Below are 22327 nucleotides of genomic sequence, written 5' to 3' on the forward strand. Positions count from 1 at the left end.
TTTGAGTGTTAGGGACACTGACATATGCGTCTTGCTTCGCAAGGTGACTCCTTTTGGGGACCTAGGCATCCTGGAGGCGGTGAACCGTCACATAACCAGGATGCAGCCTCCTGTCTGCCTGAGGCTGGCCCTGCAGGCAGAGGCCCACCCTCCCACAGGAGAAGCATTCAGAGGGTGAATCGCAGACCTGAGACTCAGAAGAATTTCCAAACAAAACCCAAAGAAGTGAGCGTCCTCGTCAGCAGGCTGGGTCCTGACAGCTGCGGAGGTGGAGAATGATGAGCTATGCTGTCTAACCGCACAGGCAACGGTGCCGGGCTCCACGGCCCGCCGGCTGTCGGGAGCTGCCAGAACACGGGGCCGATGCCCAGGTAGGGTCAGCCGTGGTAGTGTCTGGGAGAGGCCACATCTGTCACTCTCTTGTGGCTTCCAGGGGCGCAGATTTCCTCTGTCATTCTAGTCACATTCTGAGAACTTTGGAGCCCTGGGCCCGCACGTGGGGGGCCTGGCAGTAATGATGGTGAGAGTGGCCAATGCCAGGCGGGAACTGCGGGTCCGGTGGCTAAGGCGGCAGGCGGCACTGTTCCTGTCCCTCGTTCTGGTCTGTTTCTTCCCTTTTTTATAAAACCCAAGCACTGAGCAAGCATGTGCCTCGCATGGGCACGCTGGAAGTCACAGCTGCTCTGGGCTGGGAGCTCCGAATTAGAAAGATTTTAATTAGTCCTCCTAAGTGCCAGTGGCTTTCGTTCAGTTATTCATTAGCTCTCATCCCACAAGCACTTAGAAAGTGCCCACTGTGTACCAGCTACTGGCAAAGTGACACGTAATAGTTTGGGAGCCAAGGCGATTATAACACGTCTCTCTCTAGGCCGAGCCGAGAGCTGGGGTCCTTCATGGGAAAACCGCCAAATTGTCACCTCTCACAAAGGCAGATGGAACACACAGATTCGTGGCCCGACAGGAGTTCGTCACAAGAAGCACTTCCATCAGAGGAATTTCAAGGTCTTTAAAACCATTATAACAGCCCCCCGAGTCAGCAGATCACGTGCCTGAGAAATGCTGGCTTGGGGCCCGGGGCAGCCCGCAGTGGGCAGGGGTTGTTACTGGGTAACCGGGGCACTGTTACTATTGGGCAAACAGGAAGAGTGAAGCCAGCTCACTCCCCCGGGCGCAGAGAGGCCAAAAGAAAAATTAACCTGGGAACTGAACCCCGTGCCTGTGTGTATTCGTGAAGAAAAAGCCGGGTCGTCCCCATATCTTCTCCCCGTGTGGCCAGAAGGCCTGGAAGCCACCACGCTCTTGGGACCCATCTCAGTTGTCCTGGGAAGCCACCATGCTCTTGGGACCCATCTCCGCTTCGTACGTGTCCTTTCTGTACCTCCTCCGCCCGCCACCAGAGACCCTTTCTAGATGGCCTTTTGATCACGCTCCCTGCCACAGCCCTGCTCCAAATCCCTTACTCACAGGCTTCAGGGTGCGTCCCTAACTCCTAGCAGCCTCCACACGGCCCTTCATTGCCTGACCCTGCTCACCTCCCCAGAGGAATGCCCACCTTGTCCCTGGTCACCCCCTTCCACATGCACACACGCACGCACGCACGCACGCGCACACACCCCAGGCCGGGCTGTCTTCCTCTCCGACTTCTTCACCTGCCACAGCCCTCCTGCCTTCATTCTCAAGGCCTTTCCCTAGGATGCAGCATCTTTCTTTATGTCCCACATTCCCAACACACAGACACCAAGATTCGGACGCCTGTCTTTCTTCCCCCCAAGGATAAGTGTCCTCTAGACCAGAACTGAATCCTCCGTGACTGGGTTTGGGCAGAGGGCTGTGCGAACTGGGAATGATTACTAACGTTACAGAGCGCTCCGGCGAACCGACCGCGGCTCATATATTAGCATGCTTAATCCTCGTAGCCGCCCGCTGCTAAGGTTGTCTCCCCTGCACAGGTAAAGAACCGAGAGTCACAGAGAGGTTAAGTAAGTTTCCTGAGGTCACAGAGCTGATAAGTGGCAGATACTGGATTCAGACCCACACAGCTCTAGAGCCTGGTCTCTTAGCCAGAGCCTGGGGGTGGGGGGCTTGCCTTGCCAAGAGTGCTCATCCCCAGGTCTCTTCCATCACCCATCGAGCATCATGACACTGGATATGCCCTGCTGTTCCAGTTCTCCATGCTGTGCGACAACCATCCCCTAACGGCATCAGACGAGAACCATTGATCATGCCCTGGAATTCTGAAGGTCAGGAGTTTGGGCAAGGCAGAGTGAGAATGGTTTGAAGCCTCAGCCGGGAAGACACGAATGGCCTAGGTCTGGGGTCTTCTGGAATCTTCTCTATTCTCAGCAGCTGGCTAGGATGACTTGACAGTGGGGCTCAGCAGAGACTGTGTAGGGAGCGCCCGCGCGTGGCCTGCGCTAATCGCAACGTGGCAGGTGGGGTCTGAGCAGGAGCACCTGGAGAGGAAGCGTTCCGAGAGGACCGGGCAGAAGGTTCAGACGTGTTCCAGCTTGTCCTCTGAAGCCATGCCATGTCACCTCCGTCACATCCCGCCAGTTGCAAGCGAGCCCCAGGAAGCCCAGTTTCCACGGGATGGAGAAAGAGGCTCCGCTTCTTGACAGGGAGTGACAAGGCCACATTGCAAAGGAGTATGAGAGACAGGAGGGCGCATCGTGACCATCTTGGGAAAACACAACCTACTACGCACCTGCCGGCCCAGGCCTTCCTCCCTAGAAACTTCTTTGTCCCAGTTATAGTTCACCCTCAGGTCCCAAGGCGTGAACCTCCGTCTTCTATTGTCTCTTGTCTCTGTGAAGGGGAAACCGCACTGATGGGTGACATGCGAGCATTTTCTGGTGGACTAGGTTGCCAGGGACAAAGGTGGGTCCTAATCAGAGAAAGCCTAAGCGCCTCTGACGGTGGCCTCCTGGTCATTGGATGACAGGAGACGCTGCCTTTCACCAACTCTGGGCGTTTTGACCCGAACCCACTCCCCAGTTGCTATTGCGTAGGAAGCTTGTTGGGAGCCTGGGTTCCAGGGAGCCGCCCACAGGGCCGGGCAGCACCGGCATTTTTCGCAGGGTCCCCAGGTATGCGCACCTGAGTCTGAGGACACATCGCGGTAGATGATGACCTTCCTGACCACCCGGCTAGCCCAGAAGCCAGGTAGGCGGGTGATGCTTTCACTGGCGCCTGGACGCAGCGTACCTGTTCTAAAGAATTTGGGCATCTGGGTTGTAACTTGGACCCATGGACCAAGGACCAGTAGCTACTCGTGCTGGGAAAAAAAGTGCGCATTCAGCTTGCTTAGCTGCTGTGTTCCTTTGCCGTGGCCAGCAGGAGAAGGGTGGAATGCAGGCTCTTTGTGTAGCTATAATTCCTCATAACTCAAGAGGACGGGTCCGAGCATTTCCCCAAGGACCGCTTACCTTTCAATGACCCTCCAAAAGGAGATAGAAGGACCTCCCTCTGACTTCCTGTCCCTGGCCGTGGGCAATGTGAGCAGGGCGATTTCACAGTATGTTTGGTGGCACCCTTTGTTTTTAATGGGAACCCACAAAAGTTTGAGCTAGTACATTTAAATATTTTAGATATTCCTAAAATGCCAACTGGCTGAGCCATTCTTTCCAATTTGGTGTGAATCTTGCAAATGCCAGGTATAAGCAGTTTATTCGTAACTGAGCAATAAACCAGGAAAGAGACACGCACTGGGCAGGCAGGGGTGGGCCATAACTCCCGGGCACGACATGCCGCGTTGTCGCCAAATTGTCGGCTTGTCTCCCAGTGCGATAATGTGGCTGCGATCACCTGAGGCAGGAAGGTGTACTCCTGGTCTTAATTAAGATAACATTGGCTTATAACACTATATAAGTTTCGGGTGTGTATGTTTGTGCTCATCAGTTTATACACATTAAAATCTTAGATGAGAGAGAGAGATGATAGGTGATAGAAGATGATGATAGATGATGACAGAGATGATTGAGATAGATAGATAGATGATAGATAGATAGATAGATAGATAGATGATAGATAGATGATAGATAGATATAGATGATAGACGACAGACAGACAGACGACAGACAGATGACAGACACAGACAGATGACAGACAGACGACAGACACACAGACGACAGACAGACAGATAGACGATAAGGATGACAGGCAGATACAAGAATGATGTAAAGTCAAGCCAGATGACAGACACAGATGATGACAGACAGGACAGACACAGATGACAGACACAGATTTGACAGACACATGATGACAGATGATAGGCAGATTGACAGACGATAGATGATATGACAGACATAGACAGACAGACAGACAGATACAGACAGATGACAGATATAATGATAGACATAGATACAGATGATAGACGACAGATGATCAGACAGATAGATGACAGATGATGATGAGAGACAGACAGACAGATAGACAGAGTGGAGGACGACAGAAACACGAATGGACTGGCGTGCTCCTGGACTGCAAACAGAGGTTTCCATCGGAGCCGGGCTCACAGAAAATGGCGATGCTTTGACCCAAAGTGTTTGCCCAGCTGGTCCACTAATAAGTAACGAGGGTCCAGGGAAGCCTTTATGGCTTTGACTTCGGTTATGTAAATTAACTGTGTCCACAAACTCCAGAGATTCCAAAAGGCAGTCAGCCCTGAAGTTTGCCCCCAGGGACCTTGCCCCCTCACCCTCTCCTGGGGTGCTTCCCTGCCATGTTCCCAGGCGCTGGCCCCCGGGGTGTTTGCTGAAGTGGAACCCCCCTCCAAGGGGGCCACAGCTGGAGCTTTGGGCTGGCCTGCGGCAGTTCGAACCCTCGTGTTGCACAGCACGTATCCGAACTCGAGAGCGCGTGGCTGGGCTGCGGTGCGGATGGCCTGGGTCCCGGGGCTGGATGACATCCAGCGGCACGAAGAGGAACGAGGCTCTGCCGCGTCCTTTCACGTGTTGAAGGGCCCGCATCGCCCTACGTTTGGTGATTTGCTAGAAAGACGGGCAAGATGCCAAGGAGTTGTACTCGGGGCTGAGATTTATGACCGCAAAGGGTGCAGAGCAAAAGCGGCAGGGCAGGATTCGTATGGGCGGAATCCAGAGTGGGCTCGCCCAGGCTCTGCCGCCACGCATCCCCACCCGAGCCCACCGAGGTGCGCGTTTCCTCTGGCAGAGAGCTCCTGGTCACGCGGGGAAGGCCTCTGCCCGGGGGCGCGCATGCCGGTCTCAGGGCCCGAGCTCTTTACGAGGAGCTAGTCATCTAGACACATCCTGCTACCAATCACCCGTGGCGACCAAAACTCAGGACCCCAACAGTGAGTGAGTGCACATCATCAGTCCTGCCGTTCGTGCAAAGCCATCTTGACACGCAAGAAGGACGTGGTCCATGAATGGACACAACAAAATCATCCATCACTGACATAAACCTTCAGACAGCCACATTCCCAAGGGTTGGTCAGGGGTCGGTCATGGATCCAGTTTTCCTTGGAGACATGCAAGGAGCAAGGAACCAGACCTTTCCACCTATTTTAACATTGTCTAAGTGATCGTCGGCCTACAGTTGCAGATGCATCCAGATGGCTTGGAGCTCGGACAGCCTCAGGAAACCATTTTCTGGCCATTGGGCTTCGTTGCTGTGGTCCTGGTTAGTGTAAAATGGGGAATAATGCAAAAAAAAAAAAAGGCACACACATGGCCTGGTTTCAAATCTCTGCTTTATGTGCATTCTTAAGAAAATCGTGTCACCTCCCCAAGCCTAAGGTCATATGCGTCCCATCACGGGAGTGTTTGTGAGATCGCTGAGTTCGGTGACGTACCATGTAGTTCTTACTCCTGCTCATTTGTTTGACAGCTGTCTTTTCTGCTGGCCCCTCACATCTGAGAGGATCTCGAAATCCACAGTCCTCACTTACAACTGATTCGAGAAATCAGCACCAACCGCCTCGAGGCCATTTGCTGATTTTTTAGAGGATTTATCTCTGCGAAACTTGCCCTACTTGGCACTTTCTACTTGCACAAAAATCTGTATTCCTTTTTAGAGTCGTCTGTAAACCCAGTTTATCTCATTTATTGGTCATATGTTATGATATTGAAAACAATCCATTTCTTGGCAGGGGTCATTTATTCAGCAAATATTCACAAAGCATTTCCAGCAATAGGAAGAATTATTGCTCAGCAAATATTTGTTGGACGCATATCTGTGCATGTACCACGTGTGAGCAGGGACAGGAGAGATGGCTGACTACAGATACTGGGGTGCTGCTCGTGGAGACTTCCATCTGTGTGCTGAGAAGGGTGACAGCTGTCCTGGTTTGCCTGGCACTGAGGGCTTCCCGGGATGTAGTATTTTTAGTGCTAAAAGTAGGGAAATCCTGGACGAATTAGACAGATCATCACCCGATTTAGCAGACAATTGGTCACTCTCTTGCTAAGACTGATACCAAACAATGAACTTCACTGTTAATTACTCATTCGAATTGTCATTGCTGTAAGGGAGAAGCACAGGATGACAAAGGGCTGTAGACTCAACAACTCAAGTGGCACCCAAGCCACTGCCTCTGGCACCCGATAGAACCACCCTTGGGGCAGACACCGCCCTCTGGGACACCAAGGCCTGTTGCTGCTGGAAAGGAGGCCAGCGCCTCAATGTGCCAAACCTGGTTGATAATCAACATCAGCCGCCCAGGTCTCTCCCCTGAGGCCACTGCCACCATGAGTGCAGCCCCGAGGTCCCATTAAAGCATGGCGAGGTCCCTGGAAACCACAAACCCCTCCCACAATGGACGTCTTCCTACCGTCTGCGCTACAGATTCACAGAGATTTTCTCCATGCGCCAACGACAGAGAAGTTAAGGACCAGAGGTGCCCCCCGCCCAGGGCCCTGGAGACACGGCCCTCACAGGGTGGGGGTGGGGGTGAGCCCAGCCTGACCACCCACTCACCCACTCCCTGCCCCAACCCTCCTCCATGGCCCGATCCTGGGCACTTTACATTTTCCGTATTTTGCAAAGTTTCCATAAATAGATTTGCATGTTTTATAATCAGAAGAAAAAAAATTATTTTAAATGAACAAATAAGAGATTCTCGTTTTGCCAAAATGTACCCCGGTTGCCTCCTTCCACCCGTAGCGTGGCCACAGCCATAGAACAGAGAATGTCGTCATGAACCTCATCTATTCTGTCTTAAATTATCGTTTTTAAGATGAGCTGGGGAGTAAAATCAAGAGGAGTTTGGGAACTAAAATCTGTTTTGTTCCCTTTTTCGCCATTTGAGGCCGTGTCCGAGCCGACTCTCCTGGACTCGGGCTGTGCTGAGCCCCGGGACCCGCTCACATCGGCTTTTCCTCCCTCATCCCCGGGTTTAGGATGCGAAACACGGCCGTTCTGATTTCATTAGGCCCACAGATTGTTTTTGCAAATACCTAGACAGTCTCTTGAAGGAGCCTGTTAAAATGAACATCATTCAACGTGTTCGAAACGACCCACGAGGAAGAAGTCGTGACTGGGTTCTGGTCTACCAAGCCCCGTAAACAGACTGCCAAGGCAGATAGGGCCCTGAGAAGCCCTGTGACATCGCTGACTCCCCTCCTGGAACGATTCCATTTCGTTCGCTCGAATCGTGTGAGATGTAATGTGTGCCCAGCCTTTTGTCACCAAGTGTTTATTCAGGGAGGATGGAAGACGGCCTTTTTGTTAGTGAACGTTTTTGGCTGAATATATAAGAAACCTGGGGAGGCTCGTCCCACGCAGAAGGGCACGGTGGGGGATGGGGGAGGGCGTTGCAGGGGGCAGAGCGGGGCCTCCTGGGCAGCTGGGACCACACTGAGACTCTCCCCTGGGCTTAGCTTGGCCCCCCGCCTGAGTTCACTCTCTCCCGTCCCAGGCCAGGCTCTGGCACCAGCAGGGACGCTGGGTGCTGAGCACCAGAGGACGACTGGGATTCTGTCTCTCGCCCCCAAGCTCAGAACTCCCAGCGAAGGGCTGTGGTTGGCCCCGCTGGGATCAGGTGCCCAGCCCTGAACAGTCTGAGGCGGTCACATGGGTGGAGTCTGTAAGATCGCGTCAACCCCAGTGGCACCTCGTGGTTATGGCAGAAAGGAGACGCATTTCTCAGGAGAGGACAGATATTATCCTCAGCCTGTGCCCACCATGGACAGCCCTGCTCCAGCAATCTCCCAGCCTTCCTGGGGAGAGGCTCGGATAAGCAATGTGCGGGGTGACAGCCACACATGTCACCCTGAAGCACGAGGACTGCTCTTCACACACGGCTGCCAGGAAGGCTTCGTGCAGCCTTCGACAGCCCACCGCGGGGAGAAGGTAGAGCCAGGAGCTGGGGAGGGGTCTGGGGAGAGGGGCTTCTAGCTCACAGGGGGATTTGCCGGGTGCGAGGGGTAGCTCAGGGAGGCGGAAGACCCTTTCATCCTGGCCAAGGGCCAGTTCTTTCTCTGGAATATGTGGAATCTGCAGGATTCGAACACCTCCACACCTGCTGAGTTAACCCTCTCCTGTGCAGGGAAAAAAAATGGTGAAAGTCTGCAGCTTAGTTAACGGTCTGTACCAAGGCTGATTTCCCGGGTCTGAGCATTGCGCTGTGGCATGTAGATTTCAGGAAATGGTGAAGGATATATAAATCGTCACCCGAGGGTAGAGGAGGCAGAGGCTGAGGGGTCAGTCACAGCCAGGACTGAGATGCAACCCCCCAGGGAGAAGATTCGGAGAGCTTGCTTTCCTGCCACCTCGCAGGGGCTGTGTCGCCCACTGGGGTGGCCCTGTGCCCTCGGGGGCTGGGAACAAATCTCTGCTCCATCGGGGGAGGGGGACGGCCATGGGCCTCTGCTCTTCTCTTCCTGGGACACTGCCTAGGGCGCAAACAGACGCTCCCTGATGCTCTTTCCCCACCCGGCCTCTGCCCCCACCTGCCCCGATGTCTAGAGTGTAATCTGTGCGGTGACATTGTCCAGGTTAACTGGGGAGCCAGCCTTCCGGAGACAGACACACCCGCCAGGCTGTTCCCACGGGCGAGGCGGGAAGCAGGAGGATGCGCTCCGACAAGTCAGCTTTCATCTTATTATTACCTTGAAATAATTCTGCACATCGTTATAGTTACCGCTTTCGATTCCGCATTCACTTCACGCCCAGCACGTGCGAGGCACTGGACAAGGTGAATCACTGCGTTTTGCTGATCAAGCCAAACCAGGACATGGGTTCTATGAAAAAAAAAACCTGTTTGAAAATACGGCGTAAAGCACCTTTTATAATTAAATGATACAGAAAAATTATTTGAAAGAAGCTGGTGTTGGAACAGGGCAACGAGGGCCTCCTGAAGTGGAAGCATCTCACTCAGAGGGACTTCTCCCTGAATGTCACCTGTCGCTGTTGATGGACAGTTCCACAGTCCCACTTGGACCTAAATGCGGCCCAGCTGCTGCTTTCGGTGCAAACGTCTCAGTGCCCCTGAGACACGGTGATGCAAGCGCCCTGTGCTCGCTGTTTATAATTTCTGAGAAAAAAAGATGTAATCGCCCCTTGCAATTTGGTCTAATTATTCATCTGATGCCCATGGAGGGAGCCCAACTTTGCTGTCCCCTGGGGGGGCTGCGGTCTCTTCTGGAGGAGCTGGGGATGGCCATCGTGGGTGGGGAAATGGAGACCCTCTGAAGGTACGTTGGATCAAAAGCTTTTTCTTAGAGGCAATGTGGATTTCTGTGGCTTGGGCTATGGAGTAGGGCTGGATCTCTGAACTTTACAAACATGCAATAAACTGGTTTATGGACAGCCATGCCCATTATCTCTCTCCTCCCCTTAGCCACTGTTGAGTCTTCCACTGAGGGCCAGAGGGGAGGGGCTCTCCTCCCGATTCTCCTTGTGGTTCCTCTGATGCTGAAAAACCAGGATTCTCTAACAAGGCAGCAGGACCCTCTGCCCTCCTGCCGTGAGCAGCCTTCGTCTCAGAGTTCTTTCCTTGGGGTGTGGGGTTGTCGAGCTTACACCTCCAGGACCCTCTTCAAGCGTCTTGCTAGCAGTCTGCTAGCCAGCATCATACCCGTCTTCCACTAGCTTGTCCGTCTGCCTACATCTAATGATCTTCAAAGCACCTGAAACAAATAACAGCAAGGAAATTAAAACTTGTTCAGTACTATGTGCCAAGCACTGTGTCAGGCATTTCCATATGCAGCAATTCACTTAGGCAAGTTACTTGGAGTTTTTCCTCATCTGTACAGATAAACTCTGTGACACTAGTCCGTACTCAGAGGGGACTCGTAAAGCAGCACTGAGGAAATGCACGCACACGCGCACACGCGCACACACGCACACACATGCATGCACGCGCGCACACACGCATACACACACACGCACGCACACACACTATTGACGCCGCTTCTCGAGCAAGCGCTCCGTAAATGCGAGTAGCTGTTCTATCTCCCTCCTTCTCCTTCTCCTCAAGATGGTTATTTAGCCCGTTTTACAGATGAGAAAACGGAAGCTCAGGGAAGTGACGTCGGCCCCCCAAGCTCCTGGACGAACATCCTGTCACGATTCGCACCCGGGCCCGGCGCCTCCCCAGCACCCCGCTTCTCCAGCCGGGACTCACTCACGAAGCCTTTGGGAAAGCGAGAACCCCGCTCCCTGCCCCCTGCTGTGTTTGCATTGTCCACTTTCCAGTTCTGCTCCACGGTCTGCTGGCTTTGCAATGCTTTTGACTACAAGCCTTGCTAAGAAATGCTTAATATCACGACCCAGAGCAGACACGTATAAAAGTGAAATCAAGTTTTCTAAAACCAGACTTCCTCTTACTCTGTTCTGTGCACCCTGGTATTTTTCTATGCGGTTCTATTTCGTTTTAATTTTAACCCGGTGTCATGTGGCAACTGGAAAACCCCCAGCGAGGTGAGTGACAGAGTCAGTGGCCTTCTGAGCAGCCCTGCCCAGGTGTGGTCCTGAGCACTCCCCCTGGGTACCTGGGTGCTGGCTACCCCAGCATCGCCTCCCCCCCACCCTGAGATCCCAGCCCTGAGATGCAGGGGCGTGGGGGTCCCCGGGCCACCAGAGGCAGGTTCAGCCCGTCCCCAAGGCTCGCCACGTGTGCCAGAGGCTCTGGCTCATCCTTCAGGATTTCATCCTTTCTGAGTCCCCTTTCAAAGGGAGATGCCTCTTAGCTGTTTGTAACTCGGGGTTGAAGCGGGGAGATGCGACCATCTGTCTGACTAGAGACCGGCCGGTGCTGAGCGAGACAGGGAAAAGAACGAGGGGAAGAAGCGGCTAAAGGAAAATCCCTCCGGGCCTCCCTTGGGCACTGTCTTGAACTGTCCGCCTCAGCTGGCTCCTCCCCGGCCCCCCGCTTCCTCCCAGCCCCGCCCCACAGCACTTCCCAGCTTCCTCTGCTAGTCCATGTGGCCCGTGCCCGAGTTCCTGCCCACAGGATGTGTGCGGGTGTGATGGGTCTGGCCTGGCCCCTGCGTCCTCCATTCTCGTCCTGTCTGCAGCTTGATTCAGACGAGCTCGGGGACCTGGGAACCCCACCTGGTAGACGCAGGGACCTTGGGTCCCCAAGTCACTGCTCAAGCGGATACCACCGGCTTGGTCAGTCTCACTCACTTTGAACTTCGCATGAGTGAGAAACTTATATTCTGGAAAGCCAGTGAGGTCACAGCTTATCGGACTAATACACAAATGTTCTCTGAATTTCTAAACTATCTAACTTCAAGGCAGTGGAGCAAGAGGTTCTTAAATGAAGAAAACCAAATTGAGCAAAAAAAAAAAAATTACTTCAAAAGATATTCTGTGCACTGGGTTGAAAAATGTCTCCCCAAAGGTCACGCCCACCCGGAACTTCAGAATGTGACATTTTGGAATAAGGTCTTTATAGATGTGACCAAGTTAAGACGAGGTCATCTGGGATGAGGACAGGCCCTGAATCTAACATGACTGGTGTTCTTGTGAAAAAGAGAGAAATGTAGAAACAGAGACACCCAGGAGAAGGTCACATGGAAACAGAGACAGAGACCGTTGTGATGCAGATTAAACCAAAGAAGGCGAGAACTGCCTGTGGCGGCCAGAATTAGGAGGGAAGGGAGGGTCTTTCTAAGAGTCTTCAGAGGAAGTGTGGCTCTGCCACCACCTCGATTTGGGACGTCCCACCTCCAGACCTATACAAGAATGAATTTCTGTTGTTTTAGGCCCTCCAGCTTGTGTTACTTTGTTATAACAGCCACAGGAAACTAATATACTCTGTAATCAAAGCTTCATGTAATTCTAAGAAACGGTGCTATTTTTAGCCCAGTTCTAGGCCATGTGCTCTTCAGAAGCCATCGTCCTGAGCTTATGCTTCCAGCTGGAAGATGTGGGCACAGATCTCTCCTCTCAGCCTTCCAGAGAAATTCCCTTGGGGTCGGGTTGCCAGGAGACGTCCAGAGCAGACGAGCTCCGCACTGTGGAAGGATACGGGCCTTCAGACTCCTGGCCAAGGCCTAACTAAGTGCCCTTGAAGATGATTTGGCTGCCTTCTGAGGTGGTCGGTGTGACGGAGTGAGAGGGACGATGCGAGCTGGTGGATGAACTCTGTGACAGGCCGGACACACGCATCCGCTCCCCCTCACTGTGGCCGCCCCCAGAGCCCACTCGTCAGCCTGGGCCACATACGTTCTGAGGCTTGCTGACCAGAACCAGCTCGCTTTCCGTTATCATTCTAGTCCTTTCTTGACCTGCACTTCAAGCTTTCAGAAGTGTAACAAATTATACATGAGATGGCTTCCTGAATCAAAGTTTAAAAAAACAAACATATCGTTAGGCATACTAGCTCATCAGGCTACCTCGGGAAATGCCACGACGAGTCTTCTCTACCAAACGCATCTTTCCGAAAGCGAGTGATCGCTCCGTGTGCTAGTTCGCTGAGGCTGCCATAATAAAGTGCCACAGACTGAGCGGTTTAAATGACAGAAACTGTCTCACGGTCTTCAGGCCAGAAGTTCAAGACCCTTCTGAGGGCCTGCCAGCGATCTTGGGTGTTTCTTGGCTTCTGGATGCATCACCCCAGTCCTTACATGGCATCCTCCCTGTGTACGTGTGTCCGTGTTCAAATTTCCAGCTTTCATGAGGACACCAGTCATATCGTACTAGGACCCACTCTATTCCAGTGTGACCTCATAGTAACTAATGACATCTGCAGTGACCCTATTTATAAGGTCACATTCTGAGATACTGGGAGTTAGGGTGGAATTGTGGTGAAGGGGAGACACAATTCAACCCATCACACTTCGCATAAATTGTTTCTCTTAAAACCTGCACTTAATACATCGGATCTGCTTTAAGTGGGTGTAATAGACGTAACAGTAAAACAGTGTGTAAAAGTATCCATTGGTATAACCACTTCGGAAAACTGAAAGATTTTAAAAAGCTAGACATAGACAGTTCTCCGTGACTCTGAATCCATTCCGAGGCAGACACTGAACGGACATGTGTGCGTGTTCACCAAAAGACAGGTACCAGAATCCAGATCACGGCGTTCCTGCTGATTGCCGAAACGGAATGGGAGAAGATGTCGTGAGTGCTCGGTGAACACGCACGTCTCAGCAATAAAACGGAGTGAACTCCAGCCTCCCCGACACAGACGGATGGCTCTGTCGAGCTCGGCGTTGAGCGGAAAAGTCAGAAGCTACTGCTTCATTCCATTCACACACCCTTCGAAACCAAGCAAAGGTGTTGGGAGTCAGGGCAGTGGTTAGCCTTGGGGGTGGGGGCTAAGGGGGTACATGGGACTGGGATGGGGGGCATTGTGTCTGTTGCTGACAATGTTCTGTTTCTCCATCTGGGGTGGTGGTTGCAAGGCTGTTGTCCGTTTGAGAATATTCCTGGAGCTAAATTTACGACGCATGCACTTTTGAGTGCGCAGGTTATGCTCAATGGAAAGTTTAATTAAGGAAAGTATACCCCACCTCTATTAATTACTAGCGCAATGATTTAGGGCCAGTTCTATAATATCACTAAACTCTGATATCTTTTCACTTGTCAAATGAAATCATAAGAATACCGAGAGGGAGCAAAATATGCCACCCCAAAACATGCCATTTTGGCCTATTGGTTATTTTGAATTAAAGTTATTTTAGAAAAAGCCATTGCAAGAAGGACACTCTGACCCTCCTCTGTCCCCCTGAAAACAAGAGGGTAGAGGCATCCTTATCACCAGAGATAGGGGGTTCAACACGCAAGGCTACGTAGACAGACTTTGCTACTTCTCGTTTGTTACGTCTTTATTACTACCCCAAGCCCAAACGCCTTTGTTTTATTAAGTCTGCACAAATAATTGTTTCTTTATCTATAAAGGGTTTAAAAGCAATCTGCTTTGGCCACTTCTTGTAGCCTATCTCTGGGGCTCCCATACATACAAAATTGGATTTGATCTCCCGTTAGTCTGTCGTGTCAATTTAAGTATTAGACCAGCCAAAGGCAAAAGCCCTCTCCCCTGCAGAACCCACTCTGATAGAGTCGATGTACGAAATAGTCTAGTGCCTGATATATAGTAACTGCTCAATAAATAACAGCATTTTTGTTTAGCTAGGCAAAATGAATCCTTGGTGACGGAAGGATAGGGGTCACCTTTTGGGGGTGATTCCTGGGGCGAGGCACGAGCAGGGCTCTGGGGTACAGGTGATGGGCAGAGCTGAGTGGTAGTTGCAGACAAGTGCTCACTGTGCAATAAGTCTTCCAGCTGTGCACCAGATGCGTGTGCTTTTCTGCAAACAGGCTATACTTCAATTTCAAAAATTACGAAAATGAAAACGAACGTGTCCGTTTAATAGATGGTGAGGATTAAATGAGATAAGGTATGTAAAGCATTTAATTTAGCACAGTGCTTCTCACTAAGTAAGAGCTCGGTGACCTGCTGCCACAGCCTCGCCGGCCCCTATTCGATGTGCTTTGGTGGTTTTGGCATCGAGGCTGGGGGGCCTCAGGGAGATGGGGCGTATCCCGAATATCGTTTACCGGCCTGGAGCAAACACGGAGTAACTATGTAGCTATGTACACCGTACACTGCACTCCAGAGAGGAATAAAGAAAGTGGGTAAATAGCCCATTGCCTCCAAATATACCCCCAAACCGACCATTAAAAAAAATGTCTTCAGAATTGTGGGTAAGGGATGGCGTCCTTATATCGCCATCATCGTGACGTGGATGACGTAACGCGTTCTGAGATTAGATATCGGGTCGTTTGTGAAATCCACAGGCATATTTTTTTTTCCAGTCTGAGGCAATGTTTCCCACTTGACAAAGAACTGAACATTGGAAAGGAAATGGGAAGTACCTCCCCGGATTTGACAAAACAGACGCTGTGGTTCCCGCCGAACCACAGGCCACCCAGCCCCGGCGACTTCTGTGAGCAGCCGCGGCATGGCCATGAAGCCAGGACCCCAGAAACTGCCCCGGCACCCCGCACAGACTCCCCCAATCTGTGCGCATGTGTCCTGGGCCTGGGCAGCCCGGCTGGGGCGGCCTCAGGCATAAGGGGTGTCAGATTTAGTAGCTAGAAATGGAGGATGCCTGTTAAACGTGAATTTCAGATCAACAATAAATAGTTTTCGTGTATTTCCCATACTATATTTTTGATGTATTTATACTAAAAATTCGTGGTTCATCTGGAACATAATTCATTAACTGGAATTCAAATTTAAAATGTCCTGCATTTTATCCGGCAACCCTCCAGTGGGGGTGTCTCCAAGACTGGGCTGTCAGTAAAGAATAAGAACCTAGAACGGCCTGCTTACCTGTGTCTTTCTCACCCCCCGCCTGGTTTCCCAGCCCCTCCCCTGCCTCTGGAGTCAACTGCCATCCCGTTTTGTGGGCGCCCTCGAAAGAATAGGCTCCTTACTCAGTGGCTCCTTACCCACACGCACGGCTCGGCACCTCATTTCTCCCACCAACGACATGCCTCGGAGTGCCTCTGAGCTGGTCCTTAGGGAGCAAATGAGCTGGTCCAGGAAGAGTTGGGCAAGGGGTGCTGGGGGAGCCTGGAGCTTGTCCGAACCCTGACGAGGGGAAGTTCTGACATCTTCCTTCTGTATCACCATCGTGTGTGGCTGAGCCTCCACGGAATGCACACCCCGCTCCGAAGACACTGCCTCTGAAACATAAGCAGAGCTGATCCTCGGGGCATTTCGGGGTCTTCCCATACTGGCAACCGATAGTCCTGGGCCTCTCTGTGAGTCTCCCGTGGTCCCGTGAGGTCTCGGAGTCCTGTCCTCATTGAATAAGCAGTGATGGATGACGAAGGAAGCAGATGCTCCTGAGGGTCTACTGCCTGCTGGGTCTGTCCTGCTGGGAGCCGAGAGGTTGGCATTATTCGTGAGGACACTGAGTCTCTTGTCAAGTTGATGTGACATTCTCAGGGCCACATAACTCATCATCATCCAAGCTATAAACCCAACTTGGGGCGATTCCAGAGCCCACGTGCTTCCCACACTGCCTCCTTTATAATTAGAAACAAATTGTGGGGTTCTCCCGTCCGAGGAGGGTAACCCACAGACTTAAATTTTCACTATTGTATAAATGGATGACACGAGACCCTCTCCTACAGGCTCTCCAGAGGACAAAGCTAGATCACAGAACAGAGACCCCTGGACCCCGAAGGTCGAAGGGCACCACAGACAGAGGAATTGGAGACAGTGCACGTGTATTTCATGGTGTTGCCAAGGACCGGCCCTTTATTTGCTGTAAACCCGGTGCCGTCTTGAGGGAGCTGGGACAATTCTGAAGCAGCATTCCACAGACGTCTCTGTCCTACGCAGGGGCTTTCCCTGGCTGATTTCAGCTGGGCAGAATCACCCCCAACGAAACCTCGGCATCATGAATTGAAGCCTAAAGACCTTCTTATCCAGCGGTCTTCAAACTTTGCTGCCCATTACAATCATCTGGGAGCAGGGACAATGCCCAAGCCACTCTCCACTAATTAATAGGACCTCGGAGTGGGATCCAGGCACGGGCGCTTTCAAACTCGCCCGTGATGCAGACACACAGCGAGCCGCTCTCTCCGTGATGTGCCCTGCCCCCTCATTCCCACGTGTGTCAAATGGCCCACAGACCTGGTGAAAACACAAATTCTGAGCGAGGAGGTGGGGGCGGGCCTGAGATCCTGCATGTTGAGCAAAACTCCCAAGCTCAGAGTGAAGTGCGTCACCTGGGCACTGGTTAGACCTGTGGAATCTCAGCCCTGATACCTACAAACGAATCGGAATCTACATTTCAACGAGGCCCGAGTGAGTGCACGTTTTATGTTCGAGACACTCCGCTCCATCTCAAATCCTTTATTCACCAAGAGGAAGCGAAGAAGCGAGGTCACGGGCGGGGACTGGCACCCCACAGCTACTTCATGCAAAAAGCTCTAGGAAGTCGCAGGTGCCTGCCGTCCCAATGTCTTCTTCCCACCATGTGATGATCTCAGTCAAGAGCATTTATTTCTCCGACAATTACGATGTCAGGCCACGTATAGAATTTCCCTCTCCTATTGCACTGAATTCAGGCGCAAAACCAAATAAACCCAAAAACGTAACAAGAGAAGATCAGAAATAAGGATGAGGAAGCTATAAAAACGGGACAGAAGCAAGGTGCATCGTTCACCTGTTCTTTGATTCACGCTCTATCATAACCGCCAGCCTGCAGGTGTGAACAGAGGTGGGGGAGCTCAGTGGGAAGTTTGGGATCATTCCCATCTAACTCCCCAGCCCAGGGGAAAAAAAAAAGAGCTTCCTTGGCCTCCCTCAGGTTCGGCCAGTCTCAGTCTGGAAGCAGGAAAGGTTCACTGAGCCGAAACCCGTTCCCTCTGCTCCTGAGGCCTCGAAAGGCGCAGGATGGGCTGATGCTGACTCATCAGAGGCAGTGGCCTGAGCGGAGCTTTTCCAGCGTCTTTCACAGGGCGCTGGTGGCTGCCGTCTGGAGTCGATTTTTGGAAATGATCAAAAGTTACACAGAACCAAGTCAGGTGAGTGAGGGGAATGACCCAACAAGCTTTCATTCTGGAGACAAATGCAAAATGTGGCCATAACGTGACATTTCTGGTTTCCTCATGGGGATTGTCACCTGATTCTAAAGGTGGCTCCTTACAAAGTCCCAGCTTCGTCCTCTGAGCCCTGGGAAAAGCCCGGAATGTCTCGAGTGCCTCTTTTGAAGGGCAAAGTGGTTCTGTCAAAAAAAAAAAAAAGTCCCTAATTATCTAAGTCTCGCCCACACCTCGGTTCACTAGCGGCGATCACCCGTTTTTAGACACGGGACAGGGGGCTGTCCTGGGTGCCAAAGAGGAAGAGAGGGCCACCTCTGGGGGGCCGGCACTGGCAGGTGGCAGGGGGCTGGCAAAGGAAGGGGCTGACACTACCCACTTTCATTTCCTGTGGCCACTATGACAACATACCACAGACGGGGTGGCTTCAATCAACAGAAACATAGCCTCTCACCGTCCTGGAGGCCAAAAGCACGGAATGAAGGGTCGGAGGGCACGTGCCCTCCAGAGGCTCCGGGGAGGACCTGTCCCGTGCCTCCTCCAGCTCTGCATGGCTGCCCGTGTTCTTCGGTTTCTGGCCGCTGCATCCGATCTCTGCCTCTGTGGCGACATCGCCTTCTCCTCCTCTGCGTCAAATCTCCCTCTCCTTCCGTCTTATAAGAATACACGTGATTGCATTTAGGGCCCACCTGGATAATCCAGGATACTCTCCCTATTTCAAAATCCCTAATTCAATTGCAGCTGCAAAGACTTCGCCATATGCAGTCACACTTACAGGTTCCAGGGATTAAACCCTGACACCTTTAGGTGCCAGCTCCCCCTCCCGCGGCAGGATTGGGGCACCCATCCTTGTTGCCAGGAAGAGCGACACGGCCCTTCTTCCCCTCGCTCCCCCCAGGTGGCACACGGGGATCCTACTGCAGCCCTAATCCAAGAGTGAGAGCAGATCTCCTCCCTCCCCCGGCTCTCCACGGGTTCTCCATGTGTCAGGAGGGGGTCTGAGTGGCCTAGACTGTCACAGGCTCAGAGAAAGTCTGTCCACCTGCCTGGCTTCGGCTCTGCCAACTCTGCCGATCTGAGCAGAACCACGAGCTGATGATCTGGATGGCTGCCATGACAGTCAGCCCTCAGCTTCCTCCGACTTTCATCTAGTCTGGACGGTTCTACATTCTAAGTGCTCATGGCTCAAAGAGGGGTGTGGGGCCTCATTGGAAAAGCAGAATCTCAGGTTCCTGCATCAGAAGCTGCATTTTAACAGGATGCCCAGGGGGTCCCTGGGGCACAGAGGGTCAGAGAAGCGCGAGTCCAGGATGGTTCCCCTCTCACAGCTGCTCCCTACATTCAAGCTCGGTCCTCCCGATGAGGGGGTGCAGGGCGTGGGACTCCCCAGGGAAGGGGCTTGGAAGGGAGGCAGTGCTCAGTCTGTCTATCTCCCTTCCTGACAATCTTTTCTGAATTTCAAATAACACTCTAAAACTTGGCTTGTTATCTTTATCAAGGGTTGGGGCCGGCAAGCGTGTACCTAACGGGGTTGAGAGACGTTTCTCCTGACTGTGCCCACGTCCAGGCTCTGGGAGCGGTGGGGGGGTGGGGCGGCCTCCCTGGCCACCTGTCCAGCTTCCTCTGGAAAAGGTCCCCTCCCGGTGGGAGGGGCTGCCAAACACAGCAGGCTGGCCTCCCTCCCTCCACCGGGGTCACATGACCTGGCCCTGCCACATAAAGCACTCTACGGCCCTGGCCACAGTGATGGGCCCAGCGTCAGTCATGAGATTGGAACTAGACCACTCAGAGTTCTTCCCTGGGCTTCTCCTACCGAAGCTGGGAAACGGAGCCTCTGTCTGGTCTTCAGTGATCTTTCAGCTGGAATGATGTCAGCTGGGATGGCCACACCTAGGTGGTACCCCGTGGGGGCCTTCCATACAGACGTGCCTGCCCCCACAGAGGCCCCCTGCCTCCCCAAGAACGCCCCGCTGCAGCGGGAGGCCCTGCCAGGCACGGAGAAGTCCGGGCCAGAGTCAGAATGGAAGAGGGGTGCCTGGCTCCCCTCGAAAGCTGCCTTCTAGTCCGACGCCACTGAGTCCCTTCCCCCTGCCACCATCCTTTCTTCTAGACGAGTTTGAATTTGGCGTCTGTCCCTTGCAGCTGAGAATGTCCTGACTGACACAGTCCCATCTCGAAACCTTTCAAGGCCGTCAGGCTGGGACACCTCGTGCTGCCATTCGGGGTGCCCCATCTCACTCCCCGTCTGCCACTGTCACCTCCTCCCACAGAAACCGAGCCCCCGCACGGGGAACCCTTCCATGGCGAGGCCCTGCTGGGATATTCCGGGCCCTGTGCTTCTTCCCACTGTTTCAGTGCCTACACCTGGACAGCATCATATCACCTGCGATCACCTGCATCTATTTCCGTCACCTGGCTGTGAGCAGCCTGGAGCGACGCCGGGCCTGGGAGCCCCGAGGCCAGTGGGTTTCAGAGTCAGGGAACACACTCAGCCAGCACTGCGGCCGGAACAGCCGAACTCCGTGCGCGGCCTTGAACTCAGCGAATGCTCTTGAATACAGCCAGGGAGGCGTCACCCCGCCTCTGGGTCTCAGCCTCTGCCTCTGTGCAAAGGGGGACTCCGTAGCTCCTCCATCCCGGGCTCATCAGGAGGGGACCGTGCCCACGAAGCGTTCAGGACAGCGTCACCGCCGGGGGTCTGCTTGGTGATTTACGTTCTCTCACCCCCCTTAACTTCCTCTCCTTTTCTCTCGCCATCTCCTGCGAGTTCCTCACACCCGTCCTGCCTCTCGGCAGAGGGGCTTAGGAGGCATGACAGGTGCCGCCTCCGTCACGGGGAAGTGAGATCTGCTGAGATGCCCCACAAGCAGAAAAAAGTCCCGTTGCAAATCCATTTCTCATTTCATGCGCTATGCCCACCCCACTGCCCCCGATTTCGAGCCTATTCCCGGCCAGGTGACCCAGGACTCTGATGCCCTGATCCTCCAGACATAATCCTCGGTTTATCCCCTGGGATTGGCAGGACTAAGGCCCCTGCAGCAGACGCCTGGCAGCTGCGGTGTCCAACAGAATCAGCACAGGATGCTCTCCTGGCCACGAGTAAGATCTCTCCTCGAAAAGAGAAAAGATGCATTTTCTCCTGCACAACGTCTTTTTGCTCCGAGGACTGAATTTCCCCAGTCAGGTTCACTTAGTGAATAGAAACATAGGAATAGTCAGTGCTACCACCTGGATTTACTCTCTGAGAGGCCGGGTGGGTCATTACACTGTCATCTGAGCGGGAAGCCCAAGACCTCCAAGTCAGGGCGCTGGGCAGGGAGGGCTCGCTCCTGGTAGAGCCCCAAGGTCAGCAGCAGACAGAGAGTCTGGAATGTTGCTTTCCACAGCCGTGTCGTTCTGCTGAGTCTTACCGTGCTGAGCATTCGAAACTGCAGTTCATGCTGTCACCCAGGGGTGGTGGCAGGGATTCGGAGTACCCCCCGCCCGGTCACGTGCTGATGTTATTTTTACCTGTCCTTATCCCTGTCCTCATTCCTCGGTAACAGCACCCTAACTTCTTTTGGGGAGACTCCGTCCCCATGTCAACCGAGAGTGTGAGTGGGCCTCAAGCCTGGCCCCTCGGAAGGCCCCACTGCCCTGGCTGCTGTGAATGCCCCAGAGTTGCAAAACCAGACCCCAGAGAGGCCCCTGAGCTTACCAGAATCTCACACTAAGCCAAGTGATAGAGGTAGGTTCTAGATGGGTTTTTCTGACCGACCAGGTCCAGCCTCTTCTGAAGCTGACACTCGCTGGCAGCTGCGGCGTCCAACAGAATCAGCCTCTTCTGAAGCTGACGCTCCCGTACCATTACAGGTACGGGAACTAATAAATTCTCTGTTTGCACCACTGGTTACTCCGGGATTCCTGACCCTGCGACCCCTTCCCTCCCCCCTTCGTTCCTTCCTGTTCCCCCAGGATTCTAGCCCAGGACCCACAGCTTTGCCTGGCTGCCTATATTAGTCTCCTAGGACCACCCCAGCAAACTACCACCGACTCGGGGGCTTAAAACAGCGGGAATGTATTCTTTCACAGTCTGGAGGCCTAAAGTCCAAAATCAAGGTGTTAGCAAGGCAGAGCTCCCTCGGAAGGCTCTGGGAGAGGGTCCTTCCTGCCTCTGCCAGCCCCCGGCAGCTCCAGGCGGTCCTCGGCTTGTGGCCGCGGTGCTCTGATCTCTGCGTCTGTCTTCACCCGGATTCTCCCCTGTGTGTGTCTCTGTGTCCTTCCCTCTTCTTCTGAGGACACGATTTTAAGCAAGACCCTTCTCTCGTCACATCCGCAAAGACCCCATTTCTAAATGCGATCACATTCATAG

At 53.1% G+C, this 22327-nt stretch overlaps 1 long non-coding RNA gene across 1 annotated transcript; it reads left to right on the forward strand.

Moving 5' to 3' along the window:
- LOC120586269 (uncharacterized) lies at positions 1-3914 on the forward strand. Its single transcript, XR_005648669.1, has 3 exons — positions 1-371; positions 869-1002; positions 1141-3914. It is a non-coding gene; the product is annotated as an uncharacterized LOC120586269 (long non-coding RNA).
- Positions 3915-22327: the final 18413 nt, after the last annotated feature.

This window comes from Pteropus medius, unplaced genomic scaffold (genome assembly GCF_902729225.1).
Source record: "Pteropus medius unplaced genomic scaffold, Ma_sr-lr_union100, whole genome shotgun sequence".
Classification (NCBI taxonomy): Eukaryota; Metazoa; Chordata; class Mammalia; order Chiroptera; family Pteropodidae; genus Pteropus; species Pteropus medius.